The sequence below is a fragment of the Phasianus colchicus genome, chromosome 16 (assembly GCF_987193195.1).
Source record: "Phasianus colchicus chromosome 16, bPhaCol1.hap1.1, whole genome shotgun sequence".
Classification (NCBI taxonomy): domain Eukaryota; kingdom Metazoa; phylum Chordata; class Aves; order Galliformes; family Phasianidae; genus Phasianus; species Phasianus colchicus.
The window spans coordinates 15871964-15891053 of NC_143451.1; the positions used below are offsets into that span (position 1 = coordinate 15871964).

The following is a 19090-nucleotide window of genomic DNA, read 5'->3' on the forward strand; positions in this document are numbered from 1 at the left end:
CTATTGTAATTGATTAATTTGATTTACTAGAGCTACTGAGACCTGCTGGTGTAGGGAGGAAAGAAGAACAATATTTTTTAGTTTTTGTACTAAATGTTCCACGCCAGTGTAGAGGGTGTGGGGACAAATGTGAGTAGCTCAGTCCAAGCAGTGGCAGAACCCTTGCCTTTACAGCACTCCTGCTCTAAGGGAAGCAGGTGCTGGCAATGTGGTTGCTCACTCTCCAGTTGCAGACTGCGTAAACTTGGCTTTAAATCTTTGCATGACTTCTCAGAGTATCCACCATAGCAACAAATCAAAGCTGAGCAAGTACAGGTACAGTTCCTTCTGAAGTATAATCCCTCAGTGTCAGCTGATGTCAGCCTTAACTTGTGTAGGTAACACAGAGAGGATCATTAACTGACATCTTTTGTGTGTTATCTTTCCAGTTTGGAGGGAGAATGCTTTGAGTAACCTTTTTTATGTATCTTCCTGTCATTTTGAGAAGTAGAGCTCTGAAAGTTTTATGCATCACATGGACTTCTACAAATTTTTGTTTAAATGGCTACAGCTGCAGAATGTTTCATATAGACAACATTTGTCTTCTATGCCTCGTTCTTTGTATGTTGCTAGAAATGCCTGTTATTTTCTCTACGGAGTAACTATGGAACAAAAATCTGTAATTTATTCATTTATTTTGCACCACTTTCATAAAAATAGTAGAAAGATGATAAGTTAGCTCATGTTTAGGTAGTCTTGTCACTTTAGGGGCCCGACCTACTGGAAAGGAGCACTGAGCAGAAACCTAGATGTCCTGGTGGTCAATAGATATGTCATGAGCTAGCAGGGTGCCATGGTGCCACAGTTCAAGAAAGATAGGGAACTACTGGAGAGTGTCTGGAAGAGGGCTGCAAAGGTAACGAGGGGGCTGGAGCATCTCATGAAGAAAGGCTGAGACCTGGGTTCTTCAACCTGGAGAAGAGTAGAGTGAGATTCCAAATGGATGAAGCCAGGTTCTTTGCACCTCTCGGGACAAGGGGAAACAGGAACAAACAGGAACGTGGGAAGTTCCACATGAATGTGAGAAAGCACTTCTTTATTTTGCGAGTGACAGAACACTAGAACAGGCTGTCCAGAGGTTGTGGAGTCTCCTATGGAGATGGTCAAAACCCACCTGGACGCCTTCCTGTGCAACATACTGTAGGAAGCCTGCTTTTAGTGCAGAAGGTTGGACTAAATGATCAGGAGATTCGTTCCAACCCTTCTAGTCCTGTGAATGATTTAGATCTTGGTGTAAATTGGGTTATGTTTGATGAACTCTAAGTTTGATATAATTGACATAATAAGTTTTCTGTATACTTCGGCAGTTAAGAACAGTATCCCAGAATAGCTGTGTGTGAAGAGAAATACTTGAAGGGAAATGTAGGATGTGTCATGGAAGGGTAGATTGGTAGGGTTGTAGCTACAGGATGAGGAGGGTTGTGGAGCAGAGGAGGGTGGTGATGGCTGGGAGCCGTGCTTTTTGCAGCAGGTTTGTGATTAAAGTAGATTTATACAGCTGAAGCCTGCTTGTCCATGCTGCATTCCTGTGTGGGAATCAGGAAATGCCTGAGCTGGCCGTAAGACAGTTGCAGTAGGGGGATTTGAACTTCATTTCACTTGTCTTTGCTCCAGGGCTATCCTTATAGTGATTCCAAAATTTTCAAGGCAGAAAATGGAGGAGATGAATATGCTAGGAAGAATATGAAGAAAAACTTGAAAGCAGTCTTACAGGGGAAGTCATTTGACTGAAGTCTGTGAGAGATGATTAACATTTGCCCACAGTCAGCAATAAGCAGAATTCATAGTGGAACATGAGATAAGATCAACAGATGTTCCTGTTTACACTTCCCTGTAAAGCAAAAGTAGCTCTGCTGAAGACAGTTTCAGTCATGCAATGAATGGGAGACATTGTCCTGCCCAGGCACGTTACGTATACTGAGTTGATAAAGCTTCCATTCCAGGATGACAGCTGACCAGAAAAACTACTTTTGTCCCATTTGTTTATCAGGGATTCTTTTGCCACTCCCTGAATTTGTAAGGGTGATCAAAGTACTTAGAATTCATCATATAGTTTCCTTTTCCATACATTTCTTTTAAATGAAGTAAATAAAAAAAAAAAAACAAAAAAACAACACTTCCTCTTTCTATGCTCTGTAATAATGCTTTTAATAGCAATGGAAGGAACAAATGTTTGTTGGGGGAAAGGGGGAATAACAGAAAATCTCCCACTGATGCTTTAATAAGGAATCTGCCTAAGAGGAGATCATTTTAAGTTTTTTTGATGCATATTTCCTGTACTAGTAATAAAAACGCACCATATGTGGATTTTTGTTTGGAAATTACTTCAGGAAGCAGTTATGGGGGAAGCTCTTTATCTGATCTCTTAATCTTATATGTCACTAGGGAGTAATTTTGTTTCTGCTGATAACTTGACTTGGCAATCTCCAGAAATCTGGTCTAATGTCTTCAGATTTACAAGTGAAAAAAGCTGTCTATGGAAATTCAGTTAAATGCTAGCCTACTTCTGGGTTCTAATATTTTTCCAGGCGCCTCCTGTCTTTTGCGTTTACTGGTATTTGGCGCTTCTGCAACTGTGTGTCACTTGTTCTTTGCTAAACTTCACCATGCTCAAGGAGAAAAAATCTTAGTGTTTTTCTGTCTCTGTCCGACAATGCTTGTTAAAGATCATGAAGCACCTGTAATCATGGTCAAAAACAATTCAGTAAACATCTTGAGAATAAAAATGATTTTTTTTTTGCTTACAATTTCATATTTTGTAAATTGAACCCATATTTTGGAGATTCTTTGCTTCTAGTCATGCTGTCCAGTACATTTGAGAAAACATTAGTACAGGATCTGCAACTGACTTCTGTAGAGCTCGATAATTTTGAAAATAAAGAACTGAAAACAGCTGGCCTCCAATGTGAAGTGATCTACACTGCCACCCCTAGCTGAGTGGTCATCGAAGAAAAAACTGTAGAAGACAAGGCAGGCATATTCAGCACTTGAAAAACATTGGCAAGGAACTCAGGTTCTTTATTTAGGTCCCAAATACTGAGAAAGGGATGCTGAGAAATCTACCAAGACTCATTGCTGAAAACTCAGGCCAAGAAATTCCTATGTTGGGAGTTGAAATAAAAAGAACAAAATAGACATGCTTGTTTACGTAGACTAGAAGATGTCCTGCGGTCTTTGTAGTTTAGTATTTACCAAAAGGTTCCAGAGTTCCCTGTACGTTTATGGGAATGATCTGTTGAGCACTGACATTGGGAATAGCAGTTCTGGAAGGTATGGCAACTGCTCTTGAAGGACTAATGCTGCAGCCTTTACTGGTTCATCTGTTTGCCTCTGTTAAAGCAGCATAGAGAAATTGGGCTATAGCTTACTGCATGAATTGTGCCTTTATGACAGAGATTCCAGGGCTGTAAAGGCTACAGATTTTTGCCATCACAGTGTTTTAGCAGCTTAATATGAAAGTGGTGTGGGAACTTGAGGATGAGAAAAAGAGAAAATGGCCATGAGGGGCCCTTTATAGAAGAGAGGGAGGGGTTTGGAGGGGCCTTGACAGTGATAACACCAGATATGAAAAGGAATACCAACTTTCCCTTACATGAAGATTGGGTATTTCGTATTTGAGTGTTTCTGGAAGATCCACTTATATTAGTGTGAAGTGCTTGCACCTTCAAGAGGAGCTTTTCTTTTTGTGATATACTAATGGGAAGACTGACAGCTTCATTCTTTAAATACGTAATGAGTTCTTCAGGTTCTTGAAATAGTAAGGGGCTAGCAGGGTATCTACTGATCAGTGTGTACGGAATGATTTCCAAGAATATTTTTCAATTGAACATTATTATTGGAACTCATTGGATGCTGCCACTAATGGACAGTTACAGTAAGCAGTTGCCAGGCAGGCTGGTGATGTTGTGCTTTGTTCTGAGGCAATGTCGTTAGTCAAACCTGGAGGTGAGAGGCCATTCAGAAGAGTACTTAGGCTGGGAGCCTAATTTAATTTGTGATTTTGTACAGTGTTCGAATTAAGTTTTGGGTTGGCAGATTACTGTTTCTTTAATGCTTTAAAACTTATGAAGGAAAAATCAGGAAAATATGACTTAAACATGTGTGCTACATAAAGGTGTCAAAAGTACTATAATTGCTTCAAGTGTAACTTAACATTTTGATAGGTAATATCTAGGACTGAGCTGAAGAGTTGATTTTAAAGTTTTGAAATAAATGCTCAAAGTAAGAAAACATGCTACTTAACTTTAATAAAACAGTTATATATAATGGGCTTGCAAGGAATGCCATAAAGGTGTTTCAGTTCAAGGGGCTCCATCGTGTTCTGGCATGCTCTCAAGAAGGTGTTTGTTCTTTTACTTTTCATTTTGTGGGAAAGAAAATACTCTTTCTTCCTTCAACCTACTGTTAGGGTAGACCAGTCCTTTTTCTACCACGTCCCTAGCATAACTTCAAACTGAATCACTGCAAATTCTTGAAAATATAATTAAATAGCGTTACGTTAAATTATCCAACTAGTCCTTCAAGTGTATAATCAACAGCAGTAAGTTGACAGGTTTATCAATCGCTTTTCAAGACAAATCCTAATTAAACAAGAAAGGGACTTAATCTTTATATTACAACATAAATCATGTGTACTGCTCACTAAGAGATGTGATCAATTTAATTTTCTACAGCTGTGAAACTGACTGCTGCTGTTTGTAAAGCAACATGGAATTTCTTGCATTAAATAAAGAGCTTGGCTGAAAGCATATCTTTTGTATATTAGCTTCCCTGAACCAAGAGACCAAGAAAAGCTGTTTATCTCTGACTTCATTTGGTCCAGTGTTTCCTTTTGTTCTGCAGCATGACTGGCACTCTTACTTTTGAGGAAAGGCCGTGAGAATCATAGAATTACTCAGGTTGGAAGGGACCTCAAGGATCATCAAGTCCAACGGCAGCGTAACCATAGTACTCTAACAACCCTCTGCTAAATCATATCTCCGAGCACCACATCCAAATGGCTCTTAAACACATCCAGGGACGGTGACTCAACCACCTCTCTGGGGAGCCTATTCCAGTGTTTAACCACCCTTTCTGTAAAGAAGTGTTTCCTACCATCTAACCTAAACTTACCTTGGCGCAACTTGAGGCCGTTTCCCCTCATCTTGTCACCTGTCACCAGTGAGCAGAGACCTAGCCTGCTCTCACCTTTCAGGTACTGGAAGAGAATAATAAGGTCTTCCCTCAGCCGCCTCTTCCCCAGACTAAACAGCCCCAGCTCTCTCAGCCTCTCCTTATAAGGCTGATTTTCCAAGCCCTTCACTAGCCTCACTGCCCTTCTCTGGACCTGCTCCAGTACCTCCACATCCTTTTTGTACTGAGGTGCCCAAAACTGAACACAGTACTCAAGGCAAGGCCTCACCAAGGCTGAGTACAGGGGCAGGATGAATTCCCTGGTCCTGCTGTCCTGCTCCCCACACCATTCCTGATACAAGCCAGGATGCCATTGGCCTTCTTGGCCACCAGGGCACACTGCTGGCTCATGTTCAGCCAACTGTCCATCAGAACACCAAGGTTCCTTTCTATCAGGCAGCTTTCCAGCCACACCTCCCCAAGCCTGTAGGGTTGCCTGGGGTTGTTGTGACCAAAATGCAGGACCTGACACTTGGCCCTATTGAAACTCATGCCGTTAACCTTGGCCCATCGATCCAGTCTGTCCAGGTCCCTCTGCAGTGCCCTTCTCCCCTTTGGCAAATCAACACACCCTCCCAGCTTGGCGTTGTCTGAGGCAGAACACTGGGTGGCTGGGTCAGACCCAAGCTGTTGCTGAGCTATGGAGGTGACACACTGTACGTGCTAAGGGGATTGTCCACGATTAGAAGTGTGGCTGGAGATTTTTATGATGCATTTTGTATCACTGTGCATGGCGTGTATACGTGTGTTCATTTGTATTGTTACACAGTAGATGATGGATTCATGCTAGGTATGAAGTTAATGTGGATTGTGGCTCTAGTAAATCTTAATATAACAGTTCAGTCTCTATGGAATAGATAGGCATCTATAATGGCTGTAGCTTTTTACCGTCTCCTTCCCTTTTTCATTCTTCCTGAGCTTTGTTTTCTTAGTTGTTTTGATTGCCTTTATTTCTCATCGTGTAGCTGACACCAGAGCCCAGCATTACAATGTAATGACTTCTTTTATATAGGATTAAGCTTTTAACAGCAGGAGAGCTTTTTTTTTTTTAAAGTAGGAGACCATGGAGTTCCCAAACACGTAACTCATAAATCCTCACGTTCTTAGGGATATATTTGCAAAAAGTACTCATTATGCTTGGTGTTTGACTGATTTTGCAAAAGCAAGATGAGAACACAAAGCTGGGAGCCAAAATCCCTGCTCAAGTACGTAATTTTACCAAAGCTAGTAATGTTTCGGTGAAGAGTTGCCCATCTTCATAGAAAAGGACTCTAAATGCTGGATTCTGATTCATTTTTAATGAGAACTTAGTGTTGTACATCCTCAAGAGTGTGTGGGGCATGTAATTTTTCAGTGCTAAACCTCATTTCTTTTAAATTGTAGGTGTAACTTACTGAATGCACTTTGAAAGCATACCTGTATTTTATATGCATTCTGTAATTTGTAAAAGGATAGGAAAGAAGTCTGTTTTCTGGTGTTTGTGCATTGTTATTGGTATTTTAATAAATTGTCCAGACTAACAGTATGATGTAGCTCTTAGTTCAGATGTCTCAGGCAGCTGAAGCCACACATTTTCTTGAGGAATTAAGTAGCGATGGAGGCAAGGAAATAATGGATTTTGGAAGTCACCCAAACATTTATTGTGTAATGATTTTTGTCATGGTGAAAGCTACAGTTGCAGGGCCGGGCAGAAAAATTAATCACTGTCCAACAAAGAGAAACAATTTCAAAATTGTTCAATTGATGATGTTCTTTGTGAGAAAATTGCTTGTAAATGTTTGTTTTCCACTTATAAAATATTTCACTGCAAATCTATTGCCAGCTTGCAGTCTTCATGAAGAGAGAACGAAGTTCCTTCAGCAAGGAGTGAGAGTGACATGTGCTGCAGTAGTGAGCAGCAGTTAGCTAGTGAAATCCATGTATTTCCTAAATCTTTAAGTGCTGTTTTCTTGAGCAAATCTGGTCACTCCTTTGCTCCCCTTTTGGGTGGAACGTAACAACAGAGGGCACTGAAAAACCTGCAGAAAGTCACGAGACTGAGACTTCAGCATCCTGAACGTGACAGCTTTGGGCTCTGCTGGCTCAAAGCACCAGCACCAGTGAGAAGCTGCTGCTGTCCTTATGATTTGTTTTTCTTTTCTCAAAATTCTGAGTGTATTCTAGTGTGCATAGTCATAGTTGCTTCTCACTATGGGGAATATGGCCTCGTATGTATAGTGAATCAATTACTTGACAAAAGCAAGCTTTGTGATTAATTGAATGCAATATACCCAGGCAATATGCTTTTAAGTGGACTTCAGTGATGAAAGCAATAAAATTACAAACAATTCATAGAAAAGTTAAAAAAAAAAAAACAAAAAAAAACAAAAAAAAAACAAACAACAAGAATTGGTCAATATCATGGAATTTGCTTGCAAAATCAGTCCCAGGTAAGTTACTTTCTAGGAAATACCCAATGGTAGGAAACTTAATTTTCTAGTCTGAGTTTGTTCTCTTCACATTTCACTGAGGATATTGATGGGTTTTTTTTGCTGATCATAAGCATGGCAGAGGTTGCCATGTCACCACAGGACCTTGCTGTTAGATTTGTGTGGTACATCTGTACTATCAGTGGGTCTCTATACTGGCAGGCTTGTCATTAAGTGAACCTAACACAGTGGTAGAATAAACAATAATAAAGTAAGATTCAAAACCATACTCAGGGTTTTCTCCTGGCAGAATACCATAGCTAAATTACTCATTGTTATCCTGATGTGCAGTTCTGTGAAACCTAAGTTAAAAATACATTAATATCAGTGAAAAGAAAAATGAGAGCCCAGGGGAGACTCTTATGTCGCTGAACTGCATTAGAGTGCTCTTTTATTTCCTGGAATCACTTTCAACTTGATTTTTATTTTTTGTTAATTTTTATTTTTTTTTATGTGTGTGTGTGGTTCTATGACAGTGACTGGGGTGCTGGGAATAAGGCACTTTCTGTACTTTCCTGTATTGGTACATACAGATACTACAGTGGAACTATGCTCGTGGGTCTGTGCCAGCTGTAGAGCCCCAGTAGTCAAAAGGGTGCAGAGATGCGGTAGATGAGTGGCTACGTTTCTCTCCTTGTCAGTATTGCTGCCTTTTGATTGTTCTGGGTTTTTCAAACAATAAACTCTAACAGCTTTTGCCTACCTACCTGCACCCCCGAGCATTTCAGATTAGCATGCAGATTGGATAAAGAGTTCCTCTTACATTCACTGAATATTTCCAAATGCATTTTGGACATTTTGAGCTATGAAGTAAAGGGACTACATGCTGAGTTGCATTTAGAGGTAGTGCTAATACTTCGAGCATTGTTACTGGGGCGTAATCAGTTTTGATTCTTGTATGATTGATATCTGCCTGAGGAATGCTGAGTCTCAGAATTATTTTGTTGGCTTTTTGGAAGCACGCATTCCCTAGCAGTAACGCATTCTGCACTTTGTAATGTTATCAGTGCCCTGTCCGTTACTGATGAAATGTTTTCACAACAATTATAAAGGTTATGTTTCTGCAGCCTTTTAAATACTCAGTAGAATATTCGAGTGTCTTTTGATTGCCGCATTGTGAAATTTACTGTAAATCCTGATGATGATTCATTACACTGTTGCTGAGAGGTGACAGTGACTTTTTAATGCACATTGAGTGAAAATTGGGTGTGAGAAATGGCACTGGTACAGTAGTTCTTGCAGTCATTAGTATTCATCTGATTGTGGTTTTTATTCAACGTGAGCTTCATGTGCTCATGCAAGCTACCCTGGGAATTTAAAGAAAATCATCTTTTAAAGAGAAATGCACAACTTGAGTAGCATCCACACTAACACTAAAAAGTGTTATTACTGATTCTACCTCTATAAATTCTAGGGAGAAAATTGAACACAATTTAATTCACTGGAATTCACCATGGCTTTCCCTAGCATTCCCCTTTTCCCCCCTCCAAGATTGTCAGTAAAACTATCAGTTACTGTACAAGAAGTTGTTTTGATATGTGGGCACCTGTTCAATGAGAACTGGTGTCACATTTTTCAGTTACTTCTGAAAAAGCATAGGACCAGTTGCCTCCTGCTTTATAATGTTGGCCCATGATGTCAGAGGCAGCTGTTGGTGGGATGGCAGCAGAGGCTGAACCTTCCCACCAGCGTTCCGTGACACGTTGTTGCTGTGTGACAGATGGCAGCAGAGGGGCACTGTGACAGAATGGCGCCTGACATGAAGTGAGGGTGGAGCAAAGGGTGGAACTGGGTTCCTCCTTGTGGAAAAAATTTCGTGCATTGACGTTCATTGATGCTTGTGAGTGTTTCTGAAGACTGAACAGCAGGTGTCGGCTTTGTGAAGGTGGCCGGTGCACGTCAGCAGTGGCAGCAGTGACTCTGCTGGTGCAGGATTGTAGGAGTGCGGCATGCAGGCTGTTCATCGTTGGCAGAGATGCATGGCTCATGGTGATGGCTAATGATGGAAAACAGTGCTTCATAGCTGAGAGATTATGCTCTTTCAAATAGTGGTGATGTGCTCTTTGTTGTTAATTCCAAGGAAACACACAGGAAGCATTACTTTCAGAGACTTGTGTGTGTATTCATATACATATGTATATCTCTTTATTAATACAAAACAGGTGATGCAAAAAGCAGTTGCTCACCACCCACTGACTGATGTCCAAGCAGTCCCCAAGCAGCAGCTGTCCCCCCAGCCAACTCCCCACAGTTTTCAAAGTTTGTTTTTTCTTTTTGCTTGATGTCATATCGTATGGAATATCCCATCAGCTGTCCTGGTTCTGACCCCTTTCGGCATCACAAGAGATGCTGGAAAAAAATAAAATAAAAATTAATTTCTCTCCCACTTGAAACCAGGGCAGGAATTCAAAGTTGTGAGTAATTTTCAGAATGTTCTTCTGGAACCATTTTCAATAAAGCATTAAATTTTTTAGAGGAAATGTTTTCTTTTTGCTTTTTGTTTATGCACACCCAGTGGAACTTAACTTATACTTCTGTCTGAAAAAGGATATTAAAAGACATACTGCTCAGTACTTCGTGTGCACTCACACATTTTATGTGTATATGTATTTGGTACTTGTAGGTACCGCGATTCAGGAAATCGTGTTAAAAATACCTGATATCAATGCTGTAGAATAAGAAAAAGCACAATAGCAGTCTGGCCATGTTGACTATGCTATGGATAAAAGATAGTTGGAACTTCTGAGATGAAAATGCTTAAGTAGGGAAAACTTGCATGATCTTCAGCTGGGTTCTTTATCTTGAGGAAGAAGACAAAGCCTCACGATTTTTGTGAGTAGCAGCTCTGGGGCTGTCAGGAAGACGTTGGAATTGATCTTTAAAAATAGACCTCTGTTACCATATTTAGATATTTAAAAACAAACAAACAAACACAGCACCCAGTTTTGAGAGCAATTAAGTTGTATGTGAAAAGTAGTCAGATTTTTTTTTAGCACTTCTTTTTTTAAGTCTCAGCACAGCTATTTTTACTTCATCTGACAAATTGAATCTTTATTGCTACTTCCTTTATATTACTGAATCTCTGCTCGTCTCTGAAGTGTATGTGAGAATATTTTATCTATTCATTGTATATTTTTTCCATAAAGAATAATTGCCATTTCCACAGCTGAGCATCACAAACATCAGAAGCATCCATGAACTTTGCATTTTTTGTTTTTCTGTAGAGCTGTTTCAGAAAGTCAAAAAACTGGAAATGAAGAAGGAAATGAATGTTTTAGATTGTCCTTGAAAAGGAAGTCATGAAGAATTCTGCAAAGACTGAACATTTTTGTCAGCACATTAAAAAATATATTCTGAAAGAATATAAAAGTATTCTAAGTATATTCATATCAATTTGTTTAATATACATGAGTATTTATTAAAAAGACAAAGTAATACTTGCACTAAATCTTCAAACAAATCACTCTGATAAAGTTGTCTTTTTATTTGCCGTTACTGGCATGTTTTGAATGCATATTTGCTCTAAAATAGTTTTAATAATCATAGTGGTCATCAGTTATCAATGAGTAGAAATTTGATAATTTTTGAATAAAATATTATTACACTTGCTAGAGTTGAAAACTTCTGCTGGAGATTCTGTGCATCTTTTCCTGCTGTGTGTCCTTCAGTGCTGGGACTATCAACAGACCTCTGTTTTGCACGTTCTAATTTTTTAATTTTAAAGCCACCGACATCCACCTCTGATGCTGTGGGCTGACATAATAAAGTAGGAGGCATTAATTTGGCTCTTGTATATCATGCTAGCAGAAAAGGGGGAAATAAGAGAGGAGGATGGGCTTAAATATCTGCTTTTGGAACTGAGACAGATAACTTGTGTGACGCATTTCCTGCAGAAAGATGTATGGGGATATTGTTAGAAACATGTTTTGGAGTGTCTTAGCATGTAGCTGAATCATGTTGCATTTGGAGTAGGTTATTGTCTTGTGGTTGATGCTGATTTGATTTGGTGTAACTTAATTGTGTCTCAGCTTTTTGGGTAGAGCCACAGTCGTTTGTGCTGCAATTTACTTATGGGCCATATAACTAGTGCTGTCTGCTTCTTCCTTTTCTGTCCTGTTATCTCCCCATTATCTAGATCGAAACTCTGCAACAAGTCCTGACAATATTGATGAAAGTCTGTCAGACAGGCTTAGTAACTGTTAATTACTGATTTTAAATGCCATACTTCTAGATGAAGGCAGGAGATGCTGCTCTTTTTTTGGTCAGTAATTGTATTGGGTCATCAGTAATGATAATGAGATTTGAGGTTCATGGCAGAAAAAACCAAAGTATTTCAAGGATTAGAGCCTCTGCTGTGTTCTGACATGAGCTTTCATAAATGTGCATGTTTGGCAGGAGCAAGGCAGAGCAAAGCACCCAAATATGCCATAGACTTACTATAAAGAAATGGAAGTTCTGATTCTTTAGCTATGCTGGCATCCTATAAATTATTTTCACTCCCTAAACAAGCTTTGGACACTTCAAAGCGGATTAGAGCTGTATCACTTCAGCTAGGCTCTGTTCTACCTTTGACAGTCTGTTTTCATATATGCTTCTTTTCTCGGAAGCTTGTTTTGGATACATTGCATTGTATCTTTATGAAGCTTGAAGAGAATAAAAATGTGTTTGTACATGCTCTGTCTTTCATCTAAAATATTTTTTTTTTATTTCAATTAACTGGCTATTTCTTTTTTTAATTCCTTCTTACGGAGGAAAATACTGGGATGAGATCAGATGATTAACTTCCCATTACTTAGGTTCAAATCTGAAAACTTCTGGAAAGTAGTTGCTGCAAGTGCTTGAAGTTGAGTATGCAAAGTTATAAGCTATTCTTAGAAGTCTTTTCAGAAGAATTTTCTGAATTTCTATTTATAAGCTGCGCCAGTTTCTGAACTTCACAAAAGTGTATTATTGAATGTATAAGATGTTTTGTGACTTAAGTCACTGTGAGATTTGTGAATAATTTGATTTTATCCACTCACCAACTCTTCCATTGATTTCCTTCCATCGTACTCATGTACAGCTTGTATGCAACATGACAGTTAATGTTGCAGAATTCCGTAGAGATGCAGTGTAATTTATTAAGGAAGCAAAAACACCCAGCACAAACACACCATGCTGTTTGTTGGCCTTACAGCACGTGGCAGCACAGATCCCAGAGTGGAGTGTGTTGCAAACAGACTGTGTGCCAGCTTTGAGGGACTGAGGCTGTTTCTATCCTGAAGCTGCAAGTGTGTTGTATGTGAGAAACAGGAGGTAATTAATCTGTGCTATTTAGTGCTAACGAGGCAGAAATAATGTTCAGCTTTGGGAAGCACACTGATGTCCAATGATGTCAAAGATACTGACAAATTTCAGAGAGCAAAAAGTACAGAAGCACTTTTGAAATGACGACCTGTGAAGAAAAGTTAAATGAGGAGGTGGGTTTATTAAAACTGGAGGAGAGGGGAGGAGAGGATAATGTGGCTCTTCATAACTTGACACCTCGATCAGGCAAGCAGAAGTAGTCATAGAGTCACATCCATAGAGTATCCTTTGAGTTGAAAAGGACCTTTAAAGGTCATCTAGTCCAACTTCCCTGCCATGAACATGGATGTCTGCAGATAGATCAGTAGGAAGGATGTTGCTGGTGCTGCTGCTGCAGACAGGAGACAGCACAGAAGCGCCAGAATGCAGCAATGTGGTTAGCCACTGGTGCTGGGATGCATGTTTCTTAACATCCCTTATGAGGGATGCATATTGCCTGGTTTTATGTTGCTCTGCAGCCAACGCAATGCTAACCCAAAGCTGCAAGGACCAGAAGTTACCTCTGGGTCCATGCTGGAGAAAAGCAGACACAATCTCCCTAAACAAGACCAGTGCAAAGTGGCAGGGGTTTATCATGAGATGGGCAGTGATACAATCCTCCACTGCCTATATGTGTGTTCTTATTCTTCGTAAATGTAATCTGAGTGGATTAGAAGTAGAGTTTTCCAAAACCTGATAAAACTTTGGAAAAATGAAATTGATTGAAACAATCAAAAGCCAAACAACAACAAAATTGATGAACTTAACTGTGAAACCGATGTGATACTGAGAGTCAAGGTCTTATTATAATTATCTATATATTGTACGTTATTAGGGAAGTTTAATGAATATAAGTAGTAGAGCACTTTGACAGGCTAACTACAGAGGTTGTAAAATCTCCTTTTTTAAGAATAGATTTATATCTGTCAGATTGTCAACATTCTGCTTTTCTTAATGCAGAACTTGTACTGGATTGTTTTTCACCATCTATTCCAGGCCTTTGTCACTGGTGTCATGAATGATACACAAAACACAACCTTTTTTTTTTTTCAAACTGAAGTTTTCTTCCTTATTTTTCCAAAATCTTTCCCTCATTTTTTTCATGTTATATGACTAGTTTGATTAGTTTTCTGATCACGCCTTTTTTTTGCCTCAACCAAATAAATGTGGCAAATTGTTAAGAGAAAACTAATAAGCAGAGAAGTAAAAGACTGAAGACAGGAAGGAGAAATAATTGTCTAATTACAATATTGTGTGTGCAGAATCCAAAGTGAATTCTCCTGCTGTGATGGAATGAAGTACTGCAGGAAGAAGTAGGTGTAATAAAGAAGAAAGCCCTGAATAAAGTGGGGTAACAGCAGATAAAGGGAAATTCAGAAAGACTGTGGGAGTTGAAAGAAAAATGAAAACAGGGGAGCTAAGAGAGAGGCTGACAAACGGGTACAGGAGCTCAAAGGGGACTGGATTGGAAGAGAATTTTTGGATCTGGGGAGGAGAAACAGTGAAATAAGCTAGAACACTAGTTCAGAGAAGGTAGTAGAAATGGGAAAAGCAAGATAGCATTGCCTGCAGAGAGCTCAGGAAGAGCACTGGTACTGGGGAGAACGGCTGAAGTGTTGAAGGATGCTGGCAAGAAATCAGGAAGTCAGAGGAGGCAAAGAATTAACATCTGAGAGCAGCAGACAGAGTAGTGTCAGAAGCAGGGGAGCTCTACAAAAAGCTTTTCAGACCCTCCAGCTAACTCCTATTTTAGAGCGATTCTTGCCATCTACAGCCTACTTTTCCAGGCTGTGGTTATTTATTCTTAAGTGTTAATCTGGCTTCTGTAACTTCATCTGAAAATCCTAATTTGATCTCTTGTTTATGAGATATTACTCTTCATAATTTTAATAAATGTTCTTATCCATTGCAAACATGTAGGAGAAATCTTGTTTACCCTCCGTTCCCTGCAGTGAAAAATTCAGAACCTTTGCTGTGCTTTGCAGTGTTGTCTATTTTACTATGTTCATGTGAGACTTCACTTTCTGAAATTTGATGTTCATCTGCCTTATGTTTCTCTAAATGAGTTAATAACATTCCAGTTCCATTTACAGTTTGTGCTTGAGTAGAAATTTTTATTGCTTTCCTGCTTTTTAAGTCATTAATTGAGTTCTGAGGGTGAACAATCTTGTGCATAATAGAAATAAAGCTTGAAAAAGGAGGTGCTGAGAATGTAGGCCAAATGGATATCAGATATGAAAATACAAATATAGTAGATGATGCATGTTTAAGAGAAGTAAGCATAGGCAATTCTTGCAGAGGATCTCATTCCTCATGTAAATAATTTGTGGTTGGAATAAGAGCTTGATTGATGTTTATGTTTTGGAAATTTTAACAATTAGCTGGCAATCTCGTCATTTATGTCATTGGATTCTGTTTTTGGAAAGTCATGTGCACTGAAAAATCAGCTCCACATCTCTTCACTGCCAGGGTAAGTTTAGGTTGGATATCAGAAAACACTTCCTTACAGAAAGGTTGTTAGGCCCTGCAATGGGCTGCCTAGGGAGGTGTTGAGTCACCATCCCTGGATGTGTTTAAAATCTGTTTGGATGTGGTGCTCAGGGCCATGATTTAGCAGAGGGTTGTTAGAGGTAGGGGAGTATGGTTACACTGAGGTTGGACTTGATGATCTTTAAGGTCTTTCGTAACCTAAGCAGTTCTATGATTTTATTGCGGTGGGAGAGCAGGTGTTGGGATTAGAAAATAACTATAATAACTAAGGATGGACTGAGTACCATACCAAGTACAGAACGCCAGAAGACTGTTCAAGTGTAATTTTGTCTTAATATATGAACTTCCTACTACTGACTATTCATCAAGTTGGGAAGTGTTAGGATCCCTTGGTAAACATTATTTTTCCGTTTTCTGTTACATATTTCAGCAGAAGCTTTAGTATTTCCATCTTAAGTGTATGAGATTCAGCTTGCAAATACTTCTTGTTCTTCTGCACTTGAGAAGATCAGCTCTGAGTCTTTCCAAGTTTGTTTTATTAGTCTGCCCACGATTTTTACATCTCCTGTGATCAGTCCCTCCAGTCAACATGTGGGACCTTGCAGTCCTTCTTACTCCTTAAAACTTTTTTGTGTCTCTGTATTATGGGTTACAAAGGAAAACTAGCACCTTAGCCTTAAAAGAGATTTTTTAAAAACCTCTGTTAATATATTGGGCCAACAGAGGTATTCAGAAAACAATTGGTTGTCATTCAGATAGCTTTACTTCATACAAAGGGACTTGAATGTACTCTTCACTCAGTTCTTTGTGGCTGTAGTTAGTTATTCAAGGGCTTGATCGTTTCATTCTGAACTTGTCTGTATGTTTTAGTAATATAGCTACATTTCAGCTTTTCCCTGTGCTAAAGCATTAACTATGTGGGATTCTGTGCTAAGATCCATGAAATGGATGATCCACCTGGGCTCTAATCTCTGTGTCTCATTGGGAACATGGCATACATTATGAGGTCATTTCCAGTTTGGAAACAAAGACTGCTTCTGGTGGTAGCTAAGATTGCCGTGTAAAGCCTGGGTGGTGCTTGGGATAGAGGACGAGAAACGAGTTTGTGTCATTACAGTTCTGCCTGATGAACAAGCAGAGGCAGATGGGTAGGTTGCTAGGAATTGCCTAATCTGTTTCTTCTTGTTTAAAATCTACTGCATTAGTATTTTCACTGTATGCTGGGCAGAGAGCATGCAAAAAAGGAGTAGAAAAGATGAAAAATGACTTAAATTTAGCTGAAAAAAGGTTGTAGACTTTTAGTATTGAATTGTGGTGGGGAACCTTCATGAGGAAAGACAAATTGTAAAGGGAAAAAGTGCAAGCAACTGTTAGTATTTGATCAGTTGTGAGTGCGCCTTTATGTCTTCATTCTTAAGTAATGTAATTTTCTACCATTTGGCACTAATTTTGCCCCGTGAAATTCTCTGCTCTGCAAAAAGGAATGCTGTCTGAGCAATGCAAACAGTCAGCTGTACAACTGAATAATCTGAGTTGAATTTCTTTGGTTTTTGATCACTTGCTAATAATTCTTCACCGTGCTTATAGTGCCGATATTTTGAATGAACTGGAGTGGTATAAAACTATATAAAACAAAAATATAAAATATATTTTTGAAAATATATTACAAGTAAAATTAGATTAAATAGTGTTATTGTTCCTATAGACATAATGAAGCATGTGAAAGAGAGAAATTCTCATTGGAAGGCAAGAGTAGTTATTCCAATTATTTTGCTCAGGGATTGAAATTCAGCATTTGCAAGAAATGAAAAATTTACCGAAATGCTGAAGATGAAATCTCTCCCATTACAGATGTTGAAGCTTCATTATTTGCTTTGTATAACTTACTGGTATTGCTTTATAATGTTAGTAATAAATGTTTGTAAGTAATAACTTTAACATACAAAATGTTTTATGTATTATTGGCTAACACTTTGAGGCATTTGTTCTTGATCTTGGTAATGGTTCCCAGATTTGAGAAAAACAAGGAAATAAGTGAAAAACTGTGAAGTAGTGGGTAAACCAGGGGAGGAAAATAAGACGAAAGATTGCAACCATATCCATAGCTGTGCAAGATCCTGTGTCCATTCACTATTAACTCGTTAGAAGTTACTCCACAGGATAGAAATGTAAATATTCTCACACATTTTAGTTGATGCTTTTCCTTTGTGTCATGTCTTAAATTCAGCAGCTGTTTTGGGTTGTGCCCAAATGCCCTGCTAACCTCTGCAGGCTATGTAATGCTTTGATGAAGGCATGAATTTCAGATCTTCCTCAGATTGTTGTTTAATCTCCTTGTTCATGTTTTGATGCACATGTACATAATTAATAATTTTGATATTATTAAATAGTTAAAGTATTAGCACAGGTCACATTTCTCAGAATTATTATTTGAGATCCAACAAGTACATAGGCAGCTGTCACGATACTCAGATCACTTTTACTCAGTTCATGCTTCAAGGTTATCTCAGTAACTACAGCTGGCAAACTTGTACTGAAATCTGCTAAGACAGATGGGTGCCTGGGATCAGCTGAATTGACTGGTAGCAGCCTTGCTCTACACCAGAATGAAAACCTTGAAAACAAAAAGAAAGCAGGAAAGGCTGGCAGACAACTGAGCAACACATCCTGCTCTCACCCTGACTTTCTTTTGAAGATCTATCAAATTAGTTTTATATGATACACTCTAGACAGGCAAGTTTGTTCTTATTTCTGTATGATAGATTTGAAAAGGCCTATTTTGAAATACGTATTTTAGCCTGGTTTATCAAGGATCTGAAAATTTTTGGCCCATTTTAGCTGTTCTTGTAGTGGGCTACAGATATACATTCAAATTGGCCTAGTATTTCCTGATGCTCTTAGTATGGATCTCTGGTTTATACAAACACACCTGCTTATTTGGTAATTGTGCTGCAGGGGTCACAGGCAGGACTTCTCTAAGCAATTCTTTGGGTAAAGTGAGCTGCTTGCAATTGCTTCAACTTCAGGACCTGCCCAGCATGTTTATGCTATGCTGGCCCTCACAGTGGTGATGTCAAGGAATGGTATGGCTTTCTCTCCTGCCCCTTCTGTTGAGCAAGTGTGTGAAAACCTTCCTGCTGTCAATTTGGGTGGGAGACAAATTAGTTATTCTATTTGAATAAGTAGCTTTCTCGTTGTCTGTTCTGAGCTCTCCATCACATTCTGCCATTTTGTGATCCTCCTGTCATATTTACCACCTTTCTTCACATTTATTAGAGTGAAAAAGCTATTGGGAACTAAAGGGAAGATATGTTTGCAGGAATGCTGTATTTTGGAGGAAGAAAAAAAGTACAATGTTATTAGGAAAACATTCTTTCCTTTTCCTATGAATATGAGACAAATTCTGTAGGCTGCTGCCTGAAGAATAGAGGTATGGCAAGTAAAAGCTCTCCAGAGAACAGGAGATGAAAATGTTGAATATTTGGCATTTGTTTTATTGGACAAAAATAAGTACAGTGCATGGGTGTGGGCACAGCCGTGACTGGGCTGCAGCTGGACTGGGGGTAGTGACAGGCTGCGTCCTGCCCTGTTTGTGC

General features: G+C 39.1%; 1 protein-coding gene across 16 annotated transcripts in view; it reads left to right on the top strand.

The window, feature by feature from the left end:
* The window catches only part of LOC116237657 (uncharacterized), a 308029-nt gene that overhangs the window by 34266 nt on the left and 254673 nt on the right, over window positions 1-19090 (top strand). Inside the window, exon 1 of one of the 16 annotated variants that reach the window (XR_016471557.1) lies at window positions 16295-16642. The exons of the other annotated variants lie outside the window; for them this stretch is intronic. The gene's annotated coding sequence lies outside the window, so the exon portion shown is untranslated. Of the gene's footprint in view, window positions 1-16294; window positions 16643-19090 lie in introns of those variants that run through there. 16 annotated transcript variants of the gene reach the window in all.